This window comes from Coregonus lavaretus (assembly GCF_964263955.1).
Source record: "Coregonus lavaretus genome assembly, contig: HAP1_SCAFFOLD_2654, whole genome shotgun sequence".
NCBI classification, from domain to species: Eukaryota; Metazoa; Chordata; class Actinopteri; order Salmoniformes; family Salmonidae; genus Coregonus; species Coregonus lavaretus.
In genome coordinates, this window is record NW_028161497.1 from 55,784 (window position 1) to 67,071 (window position 11,288).

Sequence of the window (11,288 nt, forward strand, 5' to 3'; positions counted from 1 at the left end):
CATGTGTCAAGACCAATGCAGTGTGATCACTGTAAAGCTTTAGGTCATGTGTCAAGACCAATGCAGTGTGATCACTGTAAAGCTTTAGGTCATGTGTCAATACCAATGCAGTGTGTTAACACTGTAAAGCTTTTGGTCATGTGTCAAGACCAATGTAGTGTGTTAACACTGTAAAGCTTTTGGTCATGTGTCAAGACCAATGCAGTGTGAACACTGTAAAGCTTTAGGTCATGTGTCAAGACCAATGCAGTGTGATCACTGTAAAGCTTTAGGTCATGTGTCAAGACCAATGCAGTGTGATCACTGTAAAGCTTTTGGTCATGTGTCAAGACCAATGCAGTGTGTTAACACTGTAAAGCTTTAGGTCATGTGTCAAGACCAATGCAGTGTGTTAACACTGTAAAGCTTTTGGTCATGTGTCAAGACCAATGCAGTGTGTTAACACTGTAAAGCTTTAGGTCATGTGTCAAGACCAATGCAGTGTGAACACTGTAAAGCTTTAGGTCATGTGTCAAGACCAATGCAGTGTGATCACTGTAAAGCTTTAGGTCATGTGTCAAGACCAATGCAGTGTGTTAACACTGTAAAGCTTTAGGTCATGTGTCAAGACCAATGCAGTGTGATCACTGTAAAGCTTTTGGTCATGTGTCAAGACCAATGCAGTGTGTTAACACTGTAAAGCTTTAGGTCATGTGTCAAGACCAATGTAGTGTGATCACTGTAAAGCTTTAGGTCGTGTGTCAAGACCAATGCAGTGTGATCACTGTAAAGCTTTAGGTCATGTGATCACTGTAAAGCTTTAGGTCATGTGATCACTGTAAAGCTTTAGGTCATGTGATCACTGTAAAGCTTTAGGTCATGTGATCACTGTAAAGCTTTAGGTCATGTGATCACTGTAAAGCTTTAGGTCATGTGATCACTGTAAAGCTTTAGGTCATGTGATCACTGTAAAGCTTTAGGTCGTGTGTCAAGGGTTTGCAGAAGGGAGAAACCAAGAAGGCCAAGTTGTGGAAAAGATCATTTAATGTGTTATAAAAGTGATGAAAAAGTGAAATGTTGCTATTGTGGTGGGAACCATGAAGCCACGTCTTTTGAATGCCCGACAAGGATGAAAGAGAGTGAGGTGGCCAAAGTCAGGGCTGTCCAGAGCATTTCATATGCAGCAGGATCCTGACATTTTAAATGTTAAAAAGGTGGACTTTGTGGCCTTTATCACAATGGTGATTAATGACACTGCCAAGGTTGAGAAAAGATCTAGGAAGATAGAAATCATTGTGGTTGCGGCGGAACAGTTACTGGGGTAGAAAAATTTCTCGGCAAAAGAGTTACATGGAATATTGTCAAAAGCCGTATCACTCTCTCAGGTCCTAGAGACTGAGAAGGGAGATATGGAGATTTAAAAGAAGGAAGAAATGGGAGTTTTGTTTTGTCAATGTACTATTTTATTTGGGTGGATTTAGTTAGTTTCCCTATTATGTATGGGTTTTATTTTGTTACATGGAATATTGGCAAAAGCCGTATCACTCTCTCAGGTCCTAGATCCTGAGAAGGGAGATATGGAGAACTAAAAGAGGGAATAAATGGGAGTTTTGTTTGTTTTGGCAATGTACTATTTTTATTAGGGTGGAGTAAGTTAGTATCACTATTAAGTATGGATATATTTTTTATTGGATATATTTTGTGGTTTGAAACCGTCCAGCTGGTGGCGACAATTCAACTTGTGGATGTAGTCCGTCATAAAACCCACAGAAGAAGAAGAAGAATCATTATTTCAACAAGCATGGCGGCGATAGGAGTACATTTCGGATACACATGTGCCTGTGTAGCTATTTTCAAGGTATTGTGCTGCCTTTAGTAACGGTATTAGTGGTGGGACTATTCTGTTTTTCCCGTTATGAAGAAGCTCTGTTTAGGTGGCCCGCAAAGATCCTTAAGGCGGTTAAACATGCTAGTCAACGTTACCGGTGGTAGCCAGCTAGCTAGTCAACGTTACCGGTGGTAGCCAGCTAGCTAGTCAACGTTACCGGTGGTAGCCAGCTAGCTAGCCAACGTTACCGGTGGTAGCCAGCCAGCTAGTCAACGTTACCGGTGGTAGCCAGCTAGCTAGTCAACGTTACCGGTGGTAGCCAGCTAGCTAGCCAACGTTACCGGTGGTAGCCAGCCAGCTAGTCAATGTTACCGGTGGTAGCCAGCTAGCTAGTCAACGTTACCGGTGGTAGCCAGCTAGCTAGCCAACGTTACTGGTGGTAGCCAGCTAGCTAGCCAACGTTACCGGTGGTAGCCAGCCAGCTAGTCAACGTTACCGGTGGTAGCCAGCTAGCTAGTCAACGTTACTGGTGGTAGCCAGCTAGCTAGCCAACGTTACCGGTGGTAGCCAGTTAGCTAGCCAACGTTACCGGTGGTAGCCAGCCAGCTAGTCAACGTTACCGGTGGTAGCCAGCTAGCTAGCCAACGTTAGCATGGAGTGAATGAGTTGTTGCCGGTGTTAGTCATCTAGTAAGCTAACGTTAACTAGAAAATAACTTGCTTGGCTTTTGAAATGTTATTCTCATCGGGCAAGCCAGTGTGGAAGGTTTTTGACAGTATTGTGTGTTTTGTGCAGGATGGCCGAGCGGAGGTGGTCGCCAATGACGCCGGAGACCGAGTCACTCCTGCCGTGGTGGCTTACAGAGACACGGAGCAGGTATCCTACAACTAGCCAACTAACATACTATATAACTATTTAATATTAGGTACCTCAACTGTTACATCTGCTAAATATGTGACCCTAACCCTACAACTAGCCAACTAAATTATAATATTATAGTCACTGAAGGAAGGCGTTTAAGATCCCTGACGCTTGGTCTGAACATTAACATGTATCACTTGCGGTATGGTTTTGGAAGCACAAGGACCTTTATCTTTCATATCAGCGAATCAATTTAACTTTTTTTGTGAAACACCTTGATAAGGTTAGTGTTCCCACACTGCCACATCTCCATGTGGCAGCGCTTGTTTTCGGAAAACAGATGGAAGACAAGAGGCGACCACCTGTGTTAATGAGCTATCTAGCATGCTCTGAACACCTGTGTTAATGAGCTATCTAGCATGCTCTGAACACCTGTGTTAATGAGCTATCTAGCATGCTCTGAACACCTGTGTTAATGAGCTATCTAGCATGCTCTGAACACCTGTGTTAATGAGCTATCTAGCATGCTCTGAACACCTGTGTTAATGAGCTATCTAGCATGCTCTGAACACCTGTGTTAATGAGCTATCTAGCATGCGCTGAACACCTGTGTTAATGAGCTATCTAGCATGCTCTGAACACCTTTGGACAATCCCTATCATTTCTTTCGCCACTGCAAATTTCAGGTCTTGTTAGCGAAACCTTTTAATTTTAAGCACACAGAACACTGAGGCTGTAACTGCTTTAAAGCACACAGAACACTGAGGCTGTAACTGCTTTAAAGCACACAGAACACTGAGGCTGTAACTGCTTTAAAGCACACAGAACACTGAGGCTGTAACTGCTTTAAAGCACACAGAACACTGAGGCTGTAACTGCTTTAAAGCACACAGAACACTGAGGCTGTAACTGCTTTAAAGCACACAGAACACTGAGGCTGTAACTGCTTTAAAGCACACAGAACACTGAGGCTGTAACTGCTTTAAAGCACACAGAACACTGAGGCTGTAACTGCTTTAAAGCACACAGAACACTGAGGCTGTAACTGCTTTAAAGCACACAGAGCACTGAGGCTGTAACTGCTTTAAAGCACACAGAACACTGAGGCTGTAACTGCTTTAAAGCACACAGAACACTGAGGCTGTAACTGCTTTAAAGCACACAGAACACTGAGGCTGTAACTGCTTTAAAGCACACAGAACACTGAGGCTGTAACTGCTTTAAAGGTCCAGTGTAGCCGTTTTGAACTCAATATCAAATCATTTCTGGGTAACAATTAAGTACCTTACTGATTTTTAAATTAAAATGGTTAATGCATGGCTTGACATTAACCGTTTTAGGACTGATGTTTTACTTGTCTGAACTCAAATCACTTCATAAATATAATAAATTATCTAACATAATTGGCCAAATAGGGGACTGAAATTGTATTATATGATGCAAGAAACCACTTTACAAAATTTAAAATCATTATTACCATACAGAGAATCATACAAACATGTATACTACCCTCTGCCTTCAAGCCTGTTTAGAAATAGGACAATGCCCCTTTAAGGCAAAATAGCTCTTTACCTGACTCGCTTTTCAAAGACAGATACATTTACATTTTAGTCATTTAGCAGACGCTCTTATCCAGAGCGACTTACAGTTAGTGAGTGCATACATTTTTTAAATTTATTTTATTTTTTTAATATATTTTTTTTGTTATTCTTTTTATATATATATATATATATATATATATATATATATATATATATATTTTTTTTTTTCATACTGCCCCCCCGTGGGAATCGAACCCACAACCCTGGCGTTGCAAACGCCATGCTCTACCAACTGAGCTACATCCCTGCCGGCCATTCCCTCCCCTACCCTGGACGACGCTGTGCCAATTGTGCTCCGCCCCATGGGTCTCCCGGTCGCGGCCGGCTACGACAGAGCCTGGATTCGAACCAGGATCTCTAGTGGCACAGCTAGCAGATGTACACTGAACAAAAATATAAACACAATATGCAACAATTTCAAAGATTTTTACTGAGTTACAGTTCATATAAGGAAATTAGGCCCTAATCTATGGATTTCACATGACTGGGAATACAGATATGCATCTGTTGGTCACAGTTACCTTTTTGGATCAGAAAACCAGTCAGTATCTGGTGTGACTGCCATTTGCCTCATGCAGCGTGACACATCTCCTTCACATAGAGTTGATCAGGCTGTTGATTGTGGCCTGTGGAATGTTGTCCCTCTCCTCTTCAATGGCTGTGTGAAGTTGCTGGATATTGGCGGGAACTGGAACACGCTGTCGTACAGGTCGATCCAGAGCATCCCAAACATGCTCAATGGGTGACATGTCTGGTGAGTATGCAGGCCATGGAAGAACTGGGACATTTTCAGCTTCCAGGAATTGTGTACAGATCCTTGGGGCTGTGCATTATCATGCTGAAACATGGATGAATGGCACCACAATGGGCCTCAGGATCTCGTCACCAGGGCCGGCCCGCTCATTAGGCAGGATTAGACGGCCGCCTATGGCAGCAGATTGACGAGGGCAGCATTTTCTGAACTAAACTGACCAAGACGCACCTCCAGTTGGAGAGACGTATTGCTGCAGCGCTCCACCAACGTTCCGTCAAAAAAATTATCAAACCTAAATCATGTAGCAGATGTAGGATATGGTAGAAAGACTGGTCTTTTTCTGAAGCCTACAGGCTGGAGATAAAATGTATGACAATGTAATGAGATGGACACTTTTTACATCATGCAGGTTTTTCCGATCAAATAGAAAATGCACTGTCATGTTAACAACATATCCTAAAAACAGGACTGGTCAAAGTAAAATGGTCAATATGGAATGGACAATCACCACTGTTCTCCAGGAGTTTCACCCCGTTGATCAGTGGGTTCAAGTTTGTATCCGTCAATTTTTGACAAGCTGATCATGGCGAAAAATAAAATCCTAATGCATTTCCCGCTGTGTAAACACGTTGCAAATAGGCTCCTGATAAAGTTGGGTAGCTGATATTCAGCTTAAATAGCCAAGTTGATTAGTCACAGGAATCCGGACTAATAAAGCCAATGTAACGGCCTGTTTTATAAATGGTGGGCCTACCACATGGAGGGGGCATTCATACAATTCCATTGAGGCCATCATGGTAGGCTACACCCCAGTAAGGCCATCATGGTGGGCTACACCCCAGTAAGGCCATCATGGTAGGCTACACCCCAGTAAGGCCATCATGGTAGGCTACACCCCAGTAAGGCCATCATGGTAGGCTACACCCCAGTAAGGCCATCATGGTAGGCTACACCCCAGTAAGGCCATCATGGTGGGCTACACCCCAGTAAGGCCATCATGGTAGGCTACACCCCAGTAAGGCCATCATGGTAGGCTACACCCCAGTAAGGCCATCATGGTAGGCTACACCCCAGTAAGGCCATCATGGTAGGCTACACCCCAGTAAGGCCATCATGGTAGGCTACACCCCAGTAAGGCCATCATGGTAGGCTACACCCCAGTAAGGCCATCATGGTAGGCTACACCCCAGTAAGGCCAACATGGTAGGCTACACCCCAGTAAGGCCATCATGGTAGGCTACACCCCAGTAAGGCCATCATGGTAGGCTACACCCCAGTAAGGCCATCATGGTAGGCTACACCCCAGTAAGGCCATCATGGTAGGCTACACCCCAGTAAGGCCATCATGGTAGGCTACACCCCAGTAAGGCCAACATGGTAGGCTACACCCCAGTAAGGCCATCATGGTAGGCTACACCCCAGTAAGGCCATCATGGTAGGCTACACCCCAGTAAGGCCATCATGGTAGGCTACACCCCAGTAAGCACGAGCAAACGTCTTTTTTGGTCCTGTGTTTCAAATGGTGGGCTTACAGCATAGATGGGCATTCATAAAAGGACATTTCAGACAACACTATAGGCTCCACCTCAGGAAGCACGGACCGACACCAACGCCTTTTGGACTTCTTGTTTTGGTCCAGTCCGGACCCGCCTTGAGTTCCACATCCACAGACATTGGTTTTTGGTCCAGTCCGGACAAAATCTGAACCAATCACAGACGTCTATGTTTGGTTCAGATTGTTCCGATCTGGACCATCCCTGATTTGGCCCAATCATAGACGTCTATAAATTACAGATTTTCAACTTACATTCAAAATCTAAAATTAGCCTGATTTCAACATCGGGAAAATAAATATTTTTCTATGTCTGGAAAAGATGCCTTTTCAACATCCTGGAAAATATGTATTTTCACCTTTCATTCAGAGCCTAAACTGACTCCAACTTCAACGTCTGGAAAATTTTACACGTCTTTTCAATGTCATTTTGCTTACTGGGATTATTCAAGTTTTGCTGGGAGCCATTTTTTGGTCTCGCCCAGGACCGGCCCTGCTCGTCACGGTGTCTCTGCATTCAAATTGCCATAGATAAAATGCAATTGTGTTGGTTTTCTGTAGCTTATGCCTGCCCATACCATAACCCTACTGCCACTATGGGGCACTCTGTTCACAACGTTGACATCAGCAAACCGCCACCAGTTCTCAATACTCAACTCTCTGACCACGGGTGATGGAAAAGCCACTTGTGACTGTTTCATGAGCTGAAATAAGATGCCAGAAATGTTCAATTCACACACATTCTCTCAAATTTTGTACACATTTGTTTACCTCCCTGTTAGTGAGCATTTCTTGGTCTGTAATAAAGCCCTTTTGTGGGGAAGAACTCTTCTGATTGGCTGGGCCTGGCTCCGCAGTGGGTGGGCCTGGCTGCACCCCTGTCCAGTCATGTGAAATCCATAGATTAGGCCCTAATTAATTTCAGTTGACTCATTTCCTTATATGAACCGTAACTAAGTAAAATCTTTGAAATTGTTGCAAGTTACGTTTTATATTTTAAGTATATTTAATATTAGTTACCTCCAACTTATAGAGAAACATGTTATTAGGGTGGTGGCGTACAGGGCATTATTAGGGGGGTGGTGGCGTACAGGGCATTATTAGGGTGGTGGCGTACAGGGCATTATTAGGGTGGTGGTGGCGTACAGGGCATTATTAGGGGGGCGGCGTACAGGGCATTATTAGGGTGGTGGTGGCGTACAGGGCATTATTAGGGGGGCGGCGTACAGGGCATTATTAGGGGGGTGGCGTACAGGGCATTATTAGGGTGGTGGCGGCGTACAGGGCATTATTAGGGTGGTGGCGTACAGGGCATTATTAGGGTGGTGGCGTACAGGGCATTATTAGGGTGGTGGCGTACAGGGCATTATTAGGGGGGTGGCGGCGTACAGGGCATTATTAGGGGGGTGGCGTACAGGGCATTATTAGGGTGGTGGCGGCGTACAGGGCATTATTAGGGGGGTGGCGTACAGGGCATTATTAGGGGTGGCGGCGTACAGGGCATTATTAGGGGGGTGGTGGTGTACAGGGCATTATTAGGGGGGTGGCGGCGTACAGGGCATTATTAGGGGGGCGGCGTACAGGGCATTATTAGGATGGTGGTGGCGTACAGGGCATTATTAGGGTGGTGGCGGCGTACAGGGCATTATTAGGGTGGTGGCGGCGTACAGGGCATTATTAGGGTGGCGGCGTACAGGGCATTATTAGGGTGGTGGCGTACAGGGCATTATTAGGGTGGTGGTGGCGTACAGGGCATTATTAGGGTGGTGGTGGCGTACAGGGCATTATTAGGGTGGTGGTGGCGTACAGGGCATTATTAGGGTGGTGGCGTACAGGGCATTATTAGGGTGGTGGTGGCGTACAGGGCATTATTAGGGGGGTGGCGTACAGGGCATTATTAGGGGGGTGGCGGCGTACAGGGCATTATTAGGGTGGTGGCGGCGTACAGGGCATTATTAGGGGGGTGGCGGCGTACAGGGCATTATTAGGGTGGTGGCGGCGTACAGGGCATTATTAGGGGGGCGGCGGCGTACAGGGCATTATTAGGGTGGTGGCGTACAGGGCATTATTAGGGTGGTGGCGGCGTACTGGGCATTATTAGGGGGGTGGTGGCGTACAGGGCATTATTAGGGTGGTGGCGGCGTACAGGGCATTATTAGGGTGGTGGCGTACAGGGCATTATTAGGGTGGTGGTGGCGTACAGGGCATTATTAGGGTGGTGGCGTACAGGGCATTATTAGGGTGGTGGTGGCGTACAGGGCATTATTAGGGGGGTGGCGTACAGGGCATTATTAGGGGGGTGGCGTACAGGGCATTATTAGGGTGGTGGCGTACAGGGCATTATTAGGGTGGTGGCGGCGTACAGGGCATTATTAGGGTGGCGGCGTACAGGGCATTATTAGGGGGGCGGCGTACAGGGCATTATTAGGGGGGCGGCGTACAGGGCATTATTAGGGGGGCGGCGTACAGGGCATTATTAGGGGGGCGGCGTACAGGGCATTATTAGGGGGGCGGCGTACAGGGCATTATTAGGGGGGGGGCGGCGTACAGGGCATTATTAGGGGGGCGGTGGCGTACAGGGCATTATTAGGGGGGCGGCGTACAGGGCATTATTAGGGGGGTGGTGGCGTACAGGGCATTATTAGGGGGGCGGTGGCGTACAGGGCATTATTAGGGGGGCGGCGTACAGGGCATTATTAGGGGGGGGCGGCGTACAGGGCATTATTAGGGGGGTGGCGTACAGGGCATTATTAGGGGGGCGGCGGCGTACAGGGCATTATTAGGGGGGTGGCGTACAGGGCATTATTAGGGGGGTGGCGTACAGGGCATTATTAGGGGGGTGGCGGCGTACAGGGCATTATTAGGGGGGCGGCGGCGTACAGGGCATTATTAGGGGGGCGGCGTACAGGGCATTATTAGGGGGGTGGCGGCGTACAGGGCATTATTAGGGGGGTGGCGGCGTACAGGGCATTATTAGGGGGGTGGCGTACAGGGCATTATTAGGGTGGGGGCGGCGTACAGGGCATTATTAGGGTGGTGGCGTACAGGGCATTATTAGGGTGGTGGTGGGGTACTGGGCATTATTAGGGTGGCGGCGGACAGGGCATTATTAGGGGGGCGGCGTACAGGGCATGTAGGATCATATCTCTTATCATGATCACCTGTCCTCCCTCTGTCATCTCCCTCTGTCCTCCCTCCATCCCTCTGTTATCTCACTCTGTAACCCCCCCCCCCCCCCCCCACCTCCCTGTTCGCTCCCTCTGTCCTCATCTCCGTCTCTCTGTCTCTGTCTCTGTCTCTGCCCTGCAGATAGTAGGGATTGCAGCTAAGCAGGGCCGTGTCCGTAATGCAGCCAACACTGTGGTTAAAGTCAAACAGGTGCTGGGGAGGAGGTGAGTGTCTGTGTTCTTAGTTGGTAACGTTCTAGGGAGAGTGAACTCAACTCACATTGTTGGGTTAGTTGGTAATGTTCTAGGGAGAGTGAACTCAACTCACATTGTTGGGTTAGTTAATGGTAACGTTCTAGGGAGAGTGAACTCAACTCACATTGTTGGGTTAGTTAATGGTAACGTTCTAGGGAGAGTGAACTCAACTCACATTGTTGGGTTAGTTGGTAATGTTCTAGGGAGAGTGAACTCAACTCACATTGTTGGGTTAGTTAATGGTAACGTTCTAGGGAGAGTGAACTCAACTCACATTGTTGGGTTAGTTGGTAATGTTCTAGGGAGAGTGAACTCAACTCACATTGTTGGGTTAGTTGGTAATGTTCTAGGGAGAGTGAACTCAACTCACATTGTTGGGTTAGTTGGTAATGTTCTAGGGAGAGTGAACTCAACTCACATTGTTGGGTTAGTTGGTAATGTTCTAGGGAGAGTGAACTCAACTCACATTGTTGGGTTAGTTGGTAATGTTCTAGGGAGAGTGAACTCAACTCACATTGTTGGATTAGTTGGTAATGTTCTAGGGAGAGTGAACTCAACTCACATTGTTGGGTTAGTTGGTAATGTTCTAGGGAGAGTGAACTCAACTCACATTGTTGGGTTAGTTGGTAACGTTCTAGGGAGAGTGAACTCAACTCACATTGTTGGGTTAGTTGGTAACGTTCTAGGGAGAGTGACCTCAACTCACATTGGGTTAGTTGGTAACGTTCTAGGGAGAGTGAACTCAACTCACATTGTTGGGTTAGTTGGTAATGTTCTAGGGAGAGTGAACTCAACTCACATTGTTGGGTTAGTTGGTAACGTTCTAGGGAGAGTGACCTCAACTCACATTGGGTTAGTTGGTAACGTTCTAGGGAGAGTGAACTCAACTCACATTGTTGGGTTAGTTGGTAATGTTCTAGGGAGAGGGAACTCAACTCACATTGTTGGGTTAGTTAATGGTAACGTTCTAGGGAGAGGGAACTCAACTCACATTGTTGGGTTAGTTGGTAATGTTCTAGGGAGAGGGAACTCAACTCACATTGTTGGGTTAGTTGGTAACGTTCTAGGGAGAGGGAACTCAACTCACATTGTTGGGTTAGTTGGTAACGTTCTAGGGAGAGGGAACTCAACTCACATTGTTGGGTTAGTTCATGGGAACGTTCTAGGGAGAGTGAACTCAACTCACATTGTTGGGTTAGTTAATGATAACGTTCTAGGGAGAGTGAACTCAACTCACATTGTTGGGTTAGTTGGTAATGTTCTAGGGAGAGGGAACTCAACTCACATTGTT

General features: G+C 46.6%; 1 long non-coding RNA gene across 1 annotated transcript; it reads left to right on the forward strand.

Annotated features, from left to right (window-relative positions):
* Nucleotides 1-1,765: 1,765 nt before the first annotated feature.
* On the forward strand, nucleotides 1,766-9,967 carry LOC311120627. The gene is made up of 3 exons (XR_014612178.1): nucleotides 1,766-1,837; nucleotides 2,603-2,683; nucleotides 9,885-9,967. It is a non-coding gene; the product is annotated as an uncharacterized lncRNA (long non-coding RNA).
* The last annotated feature ends 1,321 nt before the right edge of the window (nucleotides 9,968-11,288 follow it).